Source organism: Dama dama, chromosome 13, assembly GCF_033118175.1.
Source record: "Dama dama isolate Ldn47 chromosome 13, ASM3311817v1, whole genome shotgun sequence".
Lineage (NCBI taxonomy): Eukaryota > Metazoa > Chordata > Mammalia > Artiodactyla > Cervidae > Dama > Dama dama.
Genome location: NC_083693.1, coordinates 66,936,879 through 66,953,980, shown reverse-complemented (window position 1 = coordinate 66,953,980; position 17,102 = coordinate 66,936,879). Strand labels below are relative to the sequence as shown.

General features: G+C 49.9%; 1 non-coding gene across 1 annotated transcript; it reads right to left on the bottom strand.

The window, feature by feature from the left end:
• Nucleotides 1-2,319: 2,319 nt before the first annotated feature.
• Nucleotides 2,320-2,391, bottom strand: TRNAC-ACA (transfer RNA cysteine (anticodon ACA)). Its single transcript has one exon. It is a non-coding gene; the product is annotated as a tRNA-Cys (tRNA).
• Between the last annotated feature and the right edge of the window lie 14,711 nt (nucleotides 2,392-17,102).

Here is a 17,102-nt window from a genome sequence, read left to right as displayed (position 1 = left end):
TGGTCACACATTTAGTAAGTTCTGTTTTCTCTCAAGACTTCTGCTTATTCTTGACCTTCCCACCATCTTTCTGGACAAAGTGGGTTGACTGGGAAGCAGTTATCCAGGGCAGGGGAGAGGTTTCCCAGGATCAGAGAGAAGGAAGGAAGCACGAGCCCTGGCCATGATGACGTTGGCCACGTCAGACCATCTCCCCAAACCGCATCCCCCTCCCTACACTGATGGGAATGGCCTCCTTAAAAAAACCGGTGTGTGAAAAACTAATTCGAAAAGATACATACTCCTTTATGTTAACATGCTATGCTGTTGCTTAGTCGCTCACTCATATCCAACTCTTTGCAATCCCGTGGACTGTAGCCCACCAGGCTTCTCTGTCCATGGGGATTCTCCAGCAAGAATACTGGAGGGGGTTGCCATGCCCTCTTCCCGGGGATCTTCCCAACCCAGGGATTGAACCCATATCTCCCACATTGCAGGCAGATTCTTTACCAGTTGAGCTACCAGGGAAGCCTTCTACGTTCATAGCAACACTATTCTCAATAGCCAGGACATTAGAAGCAACCTAAATGTCCATCAACAGATGAATGGATAAAGAAGATGTGGTATATATACAGAATGGCATATTACTTAGCCACAAAAAAGAACGAAGTCACGCCATTCGCAGCAACATGGATGGACCTAGAAATGATTATACCGAGTAAAGTAAGTCAGAGACAAATGCCATAGGACATCACTTATACGTGGAATCTAAAAAATAGTACACATGAACTCATTTGAAAAATAGAAATAGACTCAGAGATATAGAAAACGAAGTTATGGTTAACCAAAGGGGAAATGGAAGGGGAGGGATAAATTGGGCGTAGGAGATTAGCAGATGTGTGTGTGTGTGTGTGTGTGTGTGTGTGTGTTCAGTCATGTCTGACTCTTTGTGACCTCATGGCCCTGTCCATGGAATTTTCCAGGCAAGGATCCTGGACTGGGTTGCCATTTCCTCCTCCAGGGGATCTTCCCTACCCAGGGATCAAACCTGCATCTCTTAGATCTCCTGAATTGGCAGGCCGATTCTTTACCATTGTGCTACCTGGGAAGCCAGAATTAGCAGATACACACTGCTTTATATATAAACTAGATAAATACCAAGGTCCTACAGTATAGCACAGGGAACGATATTCAATATCCTGTTATAAACTGTAATGGAAAAGAATCTGAAAAGGTATATATATATATATCCGAATCACTTTGCTATACACTTAAAACATTATAAATCAACTATACTTCAATCCAAATAAATTAATTAACAGGAAAGAATCAGTGTGTCTTCTGTAACATCAAATCTCCAAACAGGTGGACAAATACACTGTCTTGCTGTGTGATCTCGGGCGGTCCCCTTCCTTCTCTGGCCTTTGTCACCTCCTCTGAGAAGCCGGAGGTGGGCTCTGCCCCCCGGGTCCCCGCCGCCCTCAGTCTGTGAGGCTCTGTGTCTGGGGCCTCTTGGGCCAGGTGATTTGGTCTGAGACTCCGCTGCTCCTCTGGGCCAGGCGGGGGCCACGCTGGGGCAGCGAGGGCCACGTTTGTTTGACTTGAGTCCATCCCCTGGTGTCGGCAAATTCACTTTTGTTTATTTTCCCGAGAAGCTACACAAGCCAGTGAGACTAAGCAGTCCACGCCAGACGTGCGTTTTCACTGTAAAAATATTTTTGCGGGTCAGAAAATTGCACCAAAATGTTTTTACAGGGAAAACGCTGCCGTGTGCTGCTCGGCCCTGTGCCTGGCTGGCTGCAGTGGATAGGGCTTCGTATGTGAAAAGTGTCTGGGACCACATTTCAATAATAATAATAACAGCAAACATGTAGGAAGCACTTATTATTTATGTTAGTTTGCCAGTAAGTGCTCGTGTGATGCTTTCGCCCTTACCTCTCTTTCTGTGGTCAGTGTGATTGTCATCAGCTTCATGTCACAGGTGAAGAAAATGAGGCCCAGAGAGATTGAGTGACTTTTCTAAGGTCACACAGCCTGCAAGGAGCAGAGCCAGGATTGGACGCCAGGTCTCTCTGACCTCAGAGGCTGGGTTCTTACTCACCATGGTGCACTTCTGAGGCCCTAATTCATGCCTGGGACAAACCCTTGATTCTTCCATCAATATATTTGTGTCACTAGGATTTCCAGCAGTTTTCTAGGATGAAAGCGAAAGTGCAAGTGAAGTCCGTCATGTCCGTCTCTTTGGAGCCCCATGGACTATAGCCTACCAGGCTCCTCCGTCCATGGGAATTTTCCAGGCAAGAATACTGGAGTATGTTACATTTCCTTCTCCAGGGGATCTTCCCAACCCAGGGATCGAACCCGGGTCTCCTGCATTGTAGGCAGATGCTTTACCGTCTGAGCCACCAGGGAAGTTATCTGTAAAAGCTTCATAAATGACAACTTGCTGCCACCCTAGAGAGAGCTCAGAACATTGCCTGTGTTCAGGACTAGTAGAGCCACGGAGGCTTTGAAGATCACATCCTATAACCCGAGGGAGTTTGTTGACTAACCTACTCCCTGAGGACAGGGCCACTGTGGTCCATCCCAGTGTCTCTGGGTCTGGTACGGATTCACTGCTCAGGGATGCTTGGTCATAGATGATGCGGAGTTAGGGTCCTGCTGCCCTCTGAGTGATGGGCTTCCACCTCTGGCTCTGCCGAGAAGCGCCCCCAGGGGCAGGGGTGGTCAAAGACCAGCTGTGGAGCCAATGCTCCGGCAACAGTGAGGGCGGCACAGCCCTTGGGGCCTGTCCCAGGGGTAGCTCACAGCTGGGACCACGACATCCTCTGGTGGAAGCTTTCAGAGGGCTCAGTCAAGCCCCCGACACACGTGTGGCGCTCATTCACTGTGGTGGAGGAAAGTGCCTTGGCTGTCAGGCCCTTTTCTGTGCCAAGCATCCGTCTGCCCCCGGGCCACATCGTCCCTGAAAGTAACATCAGGGTGCCAAGAAGATTACATCACATGCTCTCACTCTTGTGTCTGTACACCCAGAATGCTGCACTGGCCCGGACACAGAGGAGGCCTCTGTAAACATTTTTGAACAAAACTGTACGATATTTAAAACTACGGAGTCCAGGATGACAGCCCTCTAAGAGGGCTGGATGTGACCGGCTCGCATGACAGCCTGGAGATAAAAGGGGATTTTATACACCAAGTGCTTTCTTTCAAAAATCGGGAGAGCTGTCCAATCCTGGAGTGTGTGTGCATGTGTGAATGGCTGGAGTATTCATGTATATGTGTGTGTGTGTTGGGTTATGTGTGCATACGTATGTTTGCATGCCTCTGTGTCTTCATCATATGTGTGTCTGTGTCGGGTTCATGTGTGTGGTGGGGGGAAACGGGGTCAGCTCCAAGGTGGGCGGTGCTGGTGGCCATGTGGTCAGATATCAGGGAAGGGTCCAAAGGGCTTGGCTGAAGCAGAAGCTAGTGATTGATGAAGCAAATGGACCAGGTCATCAGCAGTGATGGATCTGTCCCCAGGGAGGAGGGCTGGGGATTGAGCTAACAACTCAGCAGTCAGGAGTGAGACAGATGCAGAGAGGATCAGTAGATGAGGAACAGGGGAGTGGAGGGTGGAGGGCAGGTCCTTGGCTCAGCAGCCAATAAGGTTGTGCTGCTTCTGCTGAGCGTTGGTGTTTCCCAGGCATCCTGTGTGCTGGCCATCTTGTCAAGCCCTTACTAACACCTTCCCCTGCAATCCATGTCCCAGCCTCAAGGTGCAAGACCCTTGCATCCCTCATCAGTGCAGGGCATGACCCAGACACACAAGCTGACTTGTCCAAGGTCCCACAGCTGGTGGGCAGTGATGCTGTGGGCAGACCCTGAGCTCAAGCTGCTGCGTTGTGTGAGGATCAGCTGCTTGTTGCAGGGATGTTTTTACCTGCTGTGATGGTTACTCTACGTGTCACCTTGGCTATATATGTCTAGATATGTGGCTAAATGTTATTCTAGATGCTTCTGTGAGGGTGTTCGGGATGAGATTAACATTTAAATTGCTGACTTTGAGTAAAACAGGTTGTCCTTTCTAATGTGGGTGGGACTCATCCTATCAGTTGAAGTCCTGCTTAGACCTGAATACTGACTTCCCCCAGGAAGAGGGAACTCTGTACAAGGCTGCCACTGGACTTCAGCCGCAGCATCATCATCGTCCTGGGCTCTCCAACTTGCCAACCCACCCTCCAGATGCTCGACTTGCTAGTCTCCATAATTGTGCAAGCTGCAATTATGTGTGTATTTTGTTGTTAGTTACTAAGTTGAGTCTGAGTCTCTTGTGACCCCATGGACTGTAGCCTGCCAGGACTGTAGCCTGCTCCACTGTCCATGGGATTTCCCAGGCAATAACACTGGAGTGGGTTGTCATTTCTTCTTCCAGGGGATCTTCTCAACCTAGGGATTGAACTCTTGTCTCCTGAATTTGGTGGGCGGATTCTTTACCAGGACACCACCAGAAAAGCCCACACAGGTAAAGAATTCACCTGCCAATGCAGGAGATGCAAGAGACACGGGCTCGATTCCTGGATGGGGAAGATCCCCTGGAGAAAGAAATGGCAATCCACTCCATTATTCTTGCCTGAAGAATCTCATGGACAGAGGAACCTGGCGGGCTACAGTCCATGAGGTCACAAACGACTAAATAACTGAGCACATACATATGTATACACATAATACAGTGTATATATTACTGGCTCTTTTTGTCTAAAAAAATCCTAAGGCACCTTCCCGAGAGTGGACGTCACGGTAGGAGTAAGAGCTTGGACTGGGCCACCTGAAATTGACTCTCATGGAGGCTTCCTGGAATCCAGCATGGCCCAGTAAGGCGATCCAGCCAGGGAGCTGTGAGTGGTGAGAAGGTTCCGGGGTGGTAGGAACAGAGCAGGCCAGCATGAGGGGAACAGGCAGCAGGGGTGACTGGCAGGAGGGGAGGCCAGAGGAGCTGGAGCCTGAGTGGCTGTCTGTCCACCCTGAGGCCATCTCGGTGTCCGGGAATCAGACCCCCGACCCCCAGGTACTGATTGTTAGGATCCAACTTACATATCACACGTGTGATGTGCGGGCTGCTCAGTGGGAGAGAGATACTGTGAAGGGGGCAAAAATGGAAGCAGAGTCCGTGGAAAGCTACATGCCAGCCTCAGGAGGTAGAGTCAGGGAGAGAAAGAGAGAGGATTAGAACCTGCCCTTTCCTGGTCTTGACGGTGGAGGATGGGGCTGCAAGCCAAGGAAATCAGGCGGCCCCTGGAAGCTGGAAAAGGCAGAGAGTGGATTCCCCTCAACCCCTGACCTCCAGCACAAGCCAGCCCTGCTTATTCCCAGGTCTGAGCCCTGTAAGACCCATCATGGACTTGTGACCTCCAGGATTGTAAGAGGATAAATGTGTGCTGTTTTAAAGCCCTAACTTGTTACAGCAGCTGATTGGTTTCCTCCGAGGCCTCCCTCCTTGGCTTGTGGATGGCTGTCTTCTTCTTGTGTCCTCACCTGCCTTTTCCCCTATGTGTGTCTGTGTCCTCTTTTCTCTCTCTTTTTTTGGCCACACTATGAGGCAAGTGAGATCTTAGTTCCCTGACCAGGGATCGAACCCCTGCCATGGAAGGGTGGAGTCTTAACCACTAATTCCCTGTGTCCTCTGCTTTTAAGACACCAGTCAGACTGGATGAAGGCCCACCGGGATGACCTTATTTTAACTTAACCGCCTCTTCAAGGCCCTGTCTTCAAACACAGTCACATTCAGAGGGGCTGGTGATTGGGGCTTCAACATATGAATTTGGGGGACATAATTCAGTCAATCACACCGTGCTGGAGAAGGAAATGGCAACCCACTCCAGTATTCTTGCCTGGAAAATGCCATGGACAGAGGAAGCTGGCACGCTGCAGTCCATGCGGCCTCAAAGAGTCAGACACTAGTGACTGAGCACACGCCTTCTAAGGTACAGGCTGGTTTCCCCACTTACTACCTGGGAAACTGCCTCTGCAAGTGGCAAATGACCTGGCCCCAGCTTGTGGCCGGCACATGGCGTGGCCGCGTCCTGTCCATCTCAGGCCAAAGCTCCCCTCGCTGCCAGTCACTCGGCCTGGAAAGCAGGCTGTCTCATTTTCCGCACTGCAGGGTCCTCCCCTCCCCCTGCACCAGGCACACCTCATCAGCATCGGGGTCCTGGCAAGAGTGGGGCCCTGGTCTTGCTGCCGGACCTCACACCGCATCAGGCATCGTCCCCTTGGCTGTGGGCGCGGGGTAATCAAACAGCCCTGAGTCAGATGTTGCGGAATTAACAATCCTCCACATGGTATAAACAGAGTCTAAATCAAATGCCAGCGAAAGGATATTGCCTTTTAAATAGGTCCTGACAGCTGTGGAAAATATCATGCCCAAGTCTAACCCTTCCATGCAACAGACATTAATTCTTCAAGGACTCCTCGACGGGTCCTCTGGATCGTTTGTAAGATTTTATTTTATTATGGATTGGATGTATTGAAGTAAGACTATAATCTTATTGTGCTCTGACCTCTGTTTTTATAGCTCTGTATAAACAGCAGTTACCGTATTAGATGGGGAGATGTTTACAGATGGAGAAATAAAAACACGCCGATTTACTGTGTTGTAGAAACCTGAAACCAGCCCGAGGCAGGGCCTGGGTTTTGTTTGTCAGGGGCCCGGTCCTGATGGGAGTCGACAGCTTTGACGGGCAGGAACAGAGAGCAGGGCACTGGCCCTGGGCTCCTTTCCACGGGAGGAGGCAAGCTCGTGGCTCCAGACTGTCAGGGCTTTGCCGCAGACTTCTCTCTGAAGGCTCTGAGATCCAGACCATTTGGATCCCTGGGTTGGACGTGGATGGAAGAAGGCTTCGCGGTCGAGAAGGTGTGGTTTCTGTTTTCCGTGTTCGTTGCTTCCCAGATGCAGAGACTGTGCAGAGGGAGGACCCGGGCTTCAGAGCTGGGCTGACCTGGGGTTGGTCCAGACTCTGTGTTTAATGATTCTGTGACCTTGAGCTTTAATTTTCCGAGTCTTGGATTTCACCTGCAAACTGTGGCAGTGAAGACACCTGTGTCACAGGTAATTTTTTAAAAAAAATTTTAATTTTATATTGGAGTATAGACCATTAACAATGTTGTGACAGTTTTAGGTGCAGTCATATACACACATGTATCCACTCTCCCCCAAACTGCCCTCCCATCCAGGCTGCCTCATAACATTGAGCAGAGTTCCCTGTGTCATGTAATAGGACTCTGCTGGTTATGCATTTTAAATATAGCAGTATGTGCATGTCCACCCCAAGCTTTGCTCTCTGAGTCTGTGAGTCTGTTTCTGGTTTGTAAATAAGTTTGTTTGTATCACTTCTTTTTAGATTCTGCATGTAAGGGATGTCATAGGATATTTCTTCTTCTCTGTCTGACCTACTTCACTCAATATCTAGAGCCGTCCATGTCGCTGCAAATGGCATCATTTCATTCTTTTTTAATAGCTGTGTGATATTCCACAAGGAAAGAAAAGGATATAATGGAAGGCTGGGCCTTCAGGAAAGTTCCTTTCCTTTGCCCTCCTCTCTCCTTTTTAAACCCTGTTCTGTGTTTGTGAGGGAGGACCCAGTAGTCCTTGGTGAGTGGTTTTCTCCTGGTGGCCCTGGGCCACTTTCTGGCTCTCACTCGGCTCCCCAAAGAATGACCTCACCCTCTGCTCATCCCTTCTTGACTCACCATGTGAGGAAGTGTCAGCTGGGGACATGGGGCAGAGGATGTTAAAGGGTTAGGACGTGTGGCCGGAGAAAGTCTGTTGTCGTTGTTGTTCAGTCGCTCAGTTGTGTCTGACTCTTTGCAACCCCGAGGACTGCAGCACACCAGGCTTCCCTGTCCTTCACTGTCTCCTGGAGTTTGCTCAAACTTGTGTCCACCTGATGTGAAGAGCTGACTCACTGGAAAAGAAAGTTTAACTGGGAAGTTAATCTGGAGTGAAAACTCAATGAGTTTCCCTTGTAAAGATGCATGTATGTGCTTGTGAGAAGAGGACCCCAGGCACGGGGAGCAGCAGATGCAGACAGAGGTGGGGTGAGGGGACAAGGATGAGATGAGGTCAGGGACATGCTGGGGTCACATGGGGCCAGACGTCCAGGTCTTGTCACACAAATGAACATCCACCTGCTGGACACCAGGATCCTAGCATCTCTCAATGTGGCAGGCCACTGGGAGAGTTTGGGGGGTGTTATAAACTGGATGTGTCCCCCCAGATTGGTATGTTGAAGCCCTAGCCCCCAGTGTGATGGTGTTAAGAGGCGGGGCCCTTCGGGGGTGATCAGGTTTAGATGTGCTCATGAGGATGGAGCCCCCATGGTGGGATTAGTGCCCTTTTAAGAAGAGTTACCAGAGCTCTATGTCTGCTCACACGGTACATGAGCATCCAAGCCAGGAAGAGAGGCCTCACCAGGAGTGAAATCTGCCAGCATCTTGGACTTCCAGCCTCCAGAGCTGCATGAAATAAATGTCTGTTGTTTACACCACCCAGTCCAGGGTATTTCATGAGAACAGCCAGGGCTCATTAAGAGGGGAGCATTCCCCATGTCAAATCATGGCTTGATGGGGCTGTTATTTTGCTCATAGCAGCCAGGTCAAGGGATTGCCCAAAAATTGTTAAAATCAACTGTCCATTTTTATGATAAGTCATAATGGAAAAAAATATGAAAAAGGAATCTATTGGGTTGGCCAAAAAGTTCAATAAGATGTTACAGAAAAGCCCAAGTGAACTTTTTGGCCAATTGTGTGTGTGTATATATATATATATATATATATATATACATATATATATATATATATATATCAGAAATTAATACAACATTTAAAATCAACTATATTTCAATAAAAAATTAAAAGAATCAACCATCCATTGAATAATTGTTAGAATGATTTTTTGAGCCATTCTTACTTTAATTAATATCATCTGTTTTTTATATACACATACATTTATTAAAATATATTAAATGGTTTTCAAAGTTGTCTTTATACACCAGTTCATGTCCTGATTTGTGTTGCCATAGTAGCTGACAAACATCCCCTCTGCATAAGGAGCCTCTAAGTTTGCTGCCAACCCTAGCATTCTATGCCTCCTCCTTCCACCTCCGTGTGTCTCAGGTCCCAAGCACCAGTGTTCTAAATGTCACCCTATTCACCCTAGTCCACATGATGCCAGCCACTGGGCTCTTTAAGCTTCAGGGTACATCCTTCATCTTCACTTGGCCACCTTCCACTGGCCATTCCCCCAGTGAAGACTCACTCAGTGTCTCTGCATTCATGTAGCAAGAGTGTATGACACGTCTACTTGTGTTACTGGGGAGACGGCTGTGAGCAAGGCAGAGACCCCACCTGATGGAGCTGACATAGAAGGGGGAATGAGACACAGAAATGTGACCTGCTCTCCCTGCCAGGGAACAGTGAGCGCCCAGGGGAAACATGGAGCCAGGTGAGAGGATGGAGTTCAGGCTGGGAGGACTCGAGGAGAACCCATCTAATAAGGCTTTGTTCCTGCTGACATAGGGGGCTTCCCGAGCCACCCAAGCTAGGCAGCTTGTGACTATTTCCTATTCCAAATCAGGGCATTTTAGATGCAGTAAAAAGCCTGTGGGGAGAGAGGAGAGCCCTGAAAGAACTGTACCGATTTATACACTGATTTTGCTTCATTCTCATTTCTAAGGCTTCACATGGGCCCATGTGGAGGGCAGGGCAGGGTGGTGGACACTGTACCCAGGGAGGCTGGCAGTGGCCTGCCGGGGTCAGGTGTGAACCTAGCAAATCCATCACATTAGGCAGATGCTGTTGCTGGTTGTCAGGCTCTAGAGTGGGGGGTAGGTGGGGTTCTTCTTCCCAGAGCCAGATGTGGTTCACCTCTTCTTCCCCTCCACTTCAGTCCTCCCACTGCATGTGCCTGACCTCCCCCCACGTGTGCCATTGGACACGAGAAGGGAAATTTTGGTTCCCTTCAAATAGACAGTGGCCTGGAACACAAGGGAGGGAGGGCGCAGACTGGTTCTGGATGGTTGTAAATAGCGATGAATGCTACAGTTCAATTCAAAGAACCCTTTAGAATGGAGAGTGTTGTCCTGGAGGGAAGCACCTTGCTTCAGAGCTCCCAGTGCAGAGGATGTTGGAGCTGAGTTGGACGGAAGATGATCTGATGAAGGAGCTGCATGGCCTCTGCCATCAGGTGAGGGTCTGGACTCCCCGCTCCTTCTTGATTTGAGTGTTTGTGAGTCCAGGGCAGTGGTTCTCCACCCATGGCGATTTTACCCCCAAGGGACTTTTGACAATGTTTGGGATTGTTTTGGATCATCCCACCATGGCGGGGGTGGGGGGTGGGGGTGAGGCAGTGTTCCTGGGATCTAGTGGGTACTAGCCAGAGATGCTGCTAAACATCTTCCTATGCTTCCCATAGCCTCTTCTCCCCCAACAAAGAATGTTCTGGCTCAAAGTGTCCATAGTGCTGAGGTTGAAAAACCTTGGGGCAGGTAAGTGTTTAGCTCTAAGGAGGGCCTCAGAGAAGTCGGGGCACTTGGAAGATGGGGAAACTGAGGCCCAGGGAGGGGAAGGGGCTCATAGAGGGTCCTGTGGTGAATTAGGGGCAGAGCAGGGGCTAGGACACGACTGAGACGTTCATTTACTCTATCCCAAGCCAGTTCAGCAGCCGGTTCACCCCGGAGACCCTGGCCTTTGCCAGCATTCGATGTAGAGACATCAGTGCTCAGTCTAGCTAAGGGTTAAGGCAACACTGTGCCCGTGGCCCTGTGTTAGTGTAGACACAGTTCCTGCATGCTGTGTGGCCACAAGCCGGGAATGTGCTTTTTCACTTTCCCCCACCAGAATCTGGACCAGACTCAAACCAGCCTCGCCATCTCATCCCTGAGTCACAAACCCAGGCAGGTCTCCATATGCATCTATCTTATGGTCTAACACAGCCAGCACGGGCAAGGGTTCACCCTTAACAAAAACTAGTGGCTTTTCTGCCTGTGGTCTATGACACAGTGGATAGATAGAAACTTTGGGACAAAACAGTTCTGTTAGATTTTTCATTCTTCGATTGTCAGGACTGGTCTACGAGGAAGGTTTCCAGTGTGAGGTTTGCATGTGGCCATCTCCTCAAAAGCTCCTTCCAAGATGTAGAGGTAGGACTTCTCAGAGGAGTGTTTTCTCTTACTCAGATCACCAGAAAAGTTTGGGATCCTCCCTCAGAATATGATGCAAAAATGAGACGTGGGGTGGGATGCCCGACTTACGTGTGTGTTATACAACCACGTCAAGGAGTAGGCTTCAGGGTTTCAGTCCTTTCCTCCTGTGGGAGCCTGGTCCATGGCTCTGGGCTGTCTGCATGTTCCCAGCTGGGAACATGGCAGATGTCACTCGGTGTCCCAGTGAAGGAGGGGAAAAGGTGGGTATGGAGAGTCTGAGCTATGGGTGGCCCATAAATTCTTTTTATTTAAAATTTTCTCACTCTTTATTTCAAAATAATTATGGATGCACAAGAAGTTTCAAAAATAGGTCCAAGAGGTCCTGTTCACCCCCCTTCTCCCAGCTTCTGTCAATGGTGACAACTCACATGTGTTATCAAAGCCAGCACGTCATTTGGTGCAATGCGGGGAGGTGGACTCCAGGCTTTGCTTGGATTTCCCCTTTTTTTTGATTTCCCATTTTAACACATGTTCATGTGGTTTTATTTTCGTGTGTCTTTGTGTATCTTCCATGACATTTTATCCCTTGTGTAGATTTGTGTAACCACCACCATGGTCAGGATCGAGATGACGCACCTCAAGCAACTCTCTCCCGCTTCTCTGCGAGAGTGACACCCAGCTTCCCCGTGCCTGATGCCCCCACCCCGCACCTGCCCTTATCATTTCTGCATCTCTGTAATTTGGTCAACTCGAGGAGCCATGTGGTATGTAACCTTTGGAGACTGGCTCTTTTTCACTCAGTACAACGCCCTTGAGATTCATCCAAGTTGGCTCTTTTTTTTATGATGGAGGAGTAATCCATGGGGTGGATGTAGCATGGTTAGTATCATCAGAATCCCATCAGGATTGTCGAGCCTGCCTAATGGGTGGTGGCTGCTTCAGACACGGTGACAAGGAATGACACCGCTCCTTTGTTGCAGTCCATGGAGGACGTGCCTTGGAGATGGGCATTATTATTCCTTTTGACAAATTTGCACATTTACTCAGCACACTTATTTGGCACAGACTCTGTGCAATGTGAAGAACTCAATAGTGAATGAGAGAACCAATTCAGAGGCTCAGTGGAAGGGACATATTTAATAAATAAACAGGAAAATAGATATTTATATCTTCTGATGAGGGCTTTAAAGAAAAGAGCCAGGTTCTAGGAGTTCAGTCCAGTTCAGTCGCTCAGTCGTGTCTGACTCTTTGCGACCCCATGAATCGCAGCATGCCAGGCCTCCCGTCCATCACCAACTCCCGGAGTCCACCCAAACCCATGTCCATTGAGTCAGTGATGCCATCCAACCATCTCATCCTCTGTCGTCCCCTTTTCCTCCTGCCCTCAATCTTTCCCAGCATCAGGGTCTTTTCCAATGAGTCAACTCTTCGCATGAGGTGACCAAAGTATTGGAGTTTCAGCTTCAAAATCAGTCCTTCCAATGAACACCCAGGACTCATCTCCTTTAGGATGGACTGGTTGGATCTCCTTGCAGTCCAAGGGACTCTCAAGAGTCTTCTCCAACACCACAGTTCAAAAGCATCAATTCTTCAGCACTCAGCTTTCTTCACAGTCCAACTCTCACATCCATACATGACCACTGGAAAAACCATAGCCTTGACTAGATGGACCTTTGTTGGCAAAGTAATATCTCTGGTTTTTAATATACTGTCTAGGTTGGTCATAACTTTCCTTCCAAGGAGCAAGTGTCTTTTAACTTCATGGCTGCAGTCACCATCTGTGGTGATTTTGGAGCCCAGAAAAATAAAGTCAGCCACTGTTTTCACTGATTCCCCTTCTATTTCCCATGAAGTGATGGGACCAGATGTCATGATCTTAGTTTTCTGAATGTTGAGCTTTAAGCTGACTTTTTCACTCTCCTCTTTCATTTTCGTCAAGAGACTCTTTAGTTCTTCTTCACTTTCTGCCATAAGGGTGGTGTCATCTGCATATCTGAGGTTATTGATATTTCTCCCAGCAAGTTTGATTCCAGCTTGTGCTTCCTCCAGCCCAGCATTTCTCATGATGTACTCTGCATATAAGTTAAATAAGCAGGGTGACAATATACAGCCTTGATGTACTCCTTTTCCTATCTGGAACTAGGAGAGGAGAGAATTTTAGTATGGATGCTTCAGTCCTTTCCCAGCAAGATGAAGAAGTGTTGGTTTATGGAGGGGAATGGCATTCCAGGCCCAGGAACAGCATGTGCCGGGGCTCGGAGGCTGGAAGTAAGTGCACATTCTGGAAGAATGGATGGAAGGCAAAAGTGCTGAAGCATGATTCAGGGGGTGGAGGTCAGGTTGGGCTGGATCATGTGGGTCCTTGAAGGTGGGACATTCTATCTCTAGGGCAATGGGAAGCCTGCAGACATTTAAACAGAAGACACATGTTGTATGGGCTGTTTCACAGAGACCATGCTGGTTGGGGTGTGGATACTGGACCAGTGAAAACAGAAGCCAAGAGAGTCATTGGGAGGTCATGGTGGCCTTCTGCGACAATGATCATGGGGGTCTGGCCTATGCCTTTGGCAGTGGAAATTAAGAGTGGACAGATTGGAGGGGTTGACAGCCAGGAGGTGGAAGAGATGTGATCCATGTGTGGTGGTACCTTGGGGCCTGACACGATCTGGGGCTCAGCAATGTGGCTCTGGGTTTGGGGTTATGGGGAAGGGCTACCTGAGGTGGTAGAAAGCGCAGACGAGCTCTGGGAAGAGTGGCTCAGTTCAGCATCTGGCTCCATCTTCTCTTGGCTTCCTGGGCTTGAAGTGACTTAGCTTCACCCAACCTTTATTTTCTCAGTGGTAGAATGGGTATAATCATTATCTGCAGGACCAAGTGGTTTCAAGGACCAAGTGGGATGCTCTGTGCATGGTACCCCGCCCAGTGGCTAATGCAGCAGCCTCTCAGGGAGTGATAATCATCTCCCCTCATTGAGGACACAGGTTGGGTCTTGTTGAGCCTGATCGCGCCAGCTTCCAGCAAGTGCCTGATGTGAGGCAGGTGCTCCATGAAGTCTTGTTAATTTCTTTCCTTTTCCTTGAATTTCCTTGAGGGTCTTCCTGTCTGGGGACACGTGGTCAGCGCTGGGTGGTGATGAGGTGCGGGAGTGGCAGTGCAGAGGACTCGGGGGACAGACTGGACCGCCTGGGACACTTGGATGCACGGATACTGGAACATCCTCCCTTTCACTTTTAGAGTGTGTGATTCATACTATACACGGCCTTCAGGGCTCTAAAAAGCATGCCCCAGGGGAAGGGGTTGGGAACAAAGACTTTGCAGGTCCTAAGGCGCAGCAATCTACCATATTTCCTTCATTTGAAGTGGGTGATCTTTCTCCTCCCTCGTACTTTCCAGCATTTTTTTTTTTCAGCATTTTTTGAAGTCAAGGTACATCCTGCATCTGTGTGCATGCTCACACACAGTCCCACCCCCATGCCCCCCTAGCTGAACTGTTGTTAAATCTTTCAGTTGATGGTATTTTATATGGAGGAAATCTGGCTGTTCTTGGCTTCCTGGCCCCGCCCGTCCCCCTTCCCCGTGATGTATTAAGTCACTGTGAATTAGGCAGGCGAGCCAGACAGATCCTGTCTGAAGGTTTTCAGAGTCCCCCGGTGGTGGCGGTCTCTCTTTGCCGTCCAAAGCTTCTGAGAGTAGATGGAGATATTTTATTATTTGGTAGCAGATAACTTCCTCAGCGTGGTCTCCTGGGGGTTATTACTGGTGAACTCAGAGTCATTTGCTACGCATCAGATTTTACCCTCTGACAACGCAAACCATTCAAGGAGAGGAATTCCCGTCAACGGTGTGTGTGCACCGCAGGGAGGGTGTTAACAGTGAGATGCCCGGTGCCAGGTGGGCCGTCCGAGGGAACTAACTCCCTTGCAACCTGCCCCTGGGAGTGGACAGTCATGTCTGAGCTTCAGTGAACAGGGCAGGGGGCCCAGATGACCTCAGAGAGAGGTCAGCGCCCGGGTCAGCAGGCACATGAGCTCTCACGTGGTGTTGGGGTGTGGAGAGTGGAAGGGGAGGCTGAGTGATGCTTGAGGGAGAAACCCTCTTAGTCCACGTGCGTTGGGTTCCAGGGTGGGTGGAAACCTCTCACCTGGTGGTCTCTGGTCCCCAGGGCTACTCTTGGTCAGCGGTGTTGGATGTCCCGGTGTGAGCGGTTCTGATTGTGAACGTGGCCTGCTGTCAGTTCTGTGGTTTGAACACATTGGACCAGCCCCTCTCTTTTCCAAAGGGCAGCCGTCAGAGAGGGGGCGGTGCCCGGCGTGGTCTGTGTCTGTCACTCTGTATGTGTTCCTGCTTGGCGGCTGGAGGACAGGCTCCCTCTCATGGGCTGGGGAGGTGCCTGGCTCTGCAGAGACCTCACAGGACAGGGATATAGCCCAGAAGTCAGTTCTGTGTTGTCAGGATGCCCGGGGCAGCATGTCCTGGGAGCACCCACTGTAGAGATTTCTCTCCTCCTTCAGTCTCAGGCAGACCTTGCGCTTCTCCAGCCCTGGGGGTTTGCTGTGAGTGCAAAGGAGACAGAACCAATAGTGTAGAGGTTTCTACATGGTAGGACCCAAAGCCTGGGGGCCTGAGGGGTTGGCTCAAGGGCAGCTGTGAGGGTGGTGGGAATGGAGAGGGTGGGGCTCCAGCCCCCAAGTGCTCCCCTCCACCACCCAGAGCAGCCCCCTTTCCATCTGTTTTGAATATCACGGTTCCTGGTGACAGGACTTCTGACGGAGCTTGGCTCTTTGGAAGATGTGGGTCCAGCTTGCCAGCTACCGCGGCCCAAGCGCGCAGGGACCTCAGCCTCGGCGTTCTTTTCTGATCTGACTCTGGGCTTCATCTTCTTCCTCCTGCTTTGTTTCCCCTTGGCTGATTTCTTCATGTCATCTTTCTATTACATTTTTTTGCATCTTTTCATGTGCTCCAGATCCTACTTGGTGTCGAGCCAGGCAGGACAAATTGACTCCCAGGGTTTGCCCCTCTGCCCTCTGTGTTCCTCTCATCCTTAGGATCAAGGCCAAGGCTATGATCAAGGCCAAGGCTATGATCAAGGCCAAGGTCAAAGCCAAGACTCGGTCAGGGGGGCAGAGGGTGTGGAATGATCCTGAGACCACCGCCCCGGCATCCCCCTACTCCCCGCCAGCTGTGCATGTCCTGACACACACCGCCCCCCCCCCCACACACACACAGACACACATGCAGACACGTCCCTGGGAGCATGAACCTTCCCCCCACCAGTGCCCACTACTTGTCCCAAATCATCTTGGGGAGCCCTGCCCCAGCCCAGGGCACATTCCTTTTATAGAATGTTTGTTTGGCTTTTCTTCTACCCTATAAACACCTGGGGAGCCTGAGGGCACGATGTGTGAGGGGGCATGCTCAGTCATGTCCAACTATTTGCGACCCCATGGAATGTAGCCTGCCAGACTCCTGTCTGTGGGATTTTACTGGCAAGAATACTGGAGTGGATAGCCATTTCCTTCTCCAGGGGATCTTCCTGACCCAGGGATTGAACCTGGGTCCCCTGCATTGCAGGTAGATTCTTTACTGCTGAGCCAAGGTGGAAAAGGAAATGGCAACCCACTCCAAGATTGTTGCCAGGAAAATCCCATGGACAGAGGAGCCTTGTGGATCACAAAGAGTTGGACATGACTCTTTGTGTCCATGGGGTCACAGAGAGTTGGACACAACTGAGCACACACACACACACACACACACACACACACACATGTGCCTTCCCTGCTGGCTCAGTGGTTAAGAATCTGTCTGCAATGCAGGAGACCCGGGTTCGATCCCTGGGTAAGGAAGATACCCAGGAGAAAGGGATGGTGACTCACTCCAGTATTCTTGCCTGGAGATTTCCATGGACAGAGGGTCCATGGGATCTCAAAGAGTCAGACATGACTG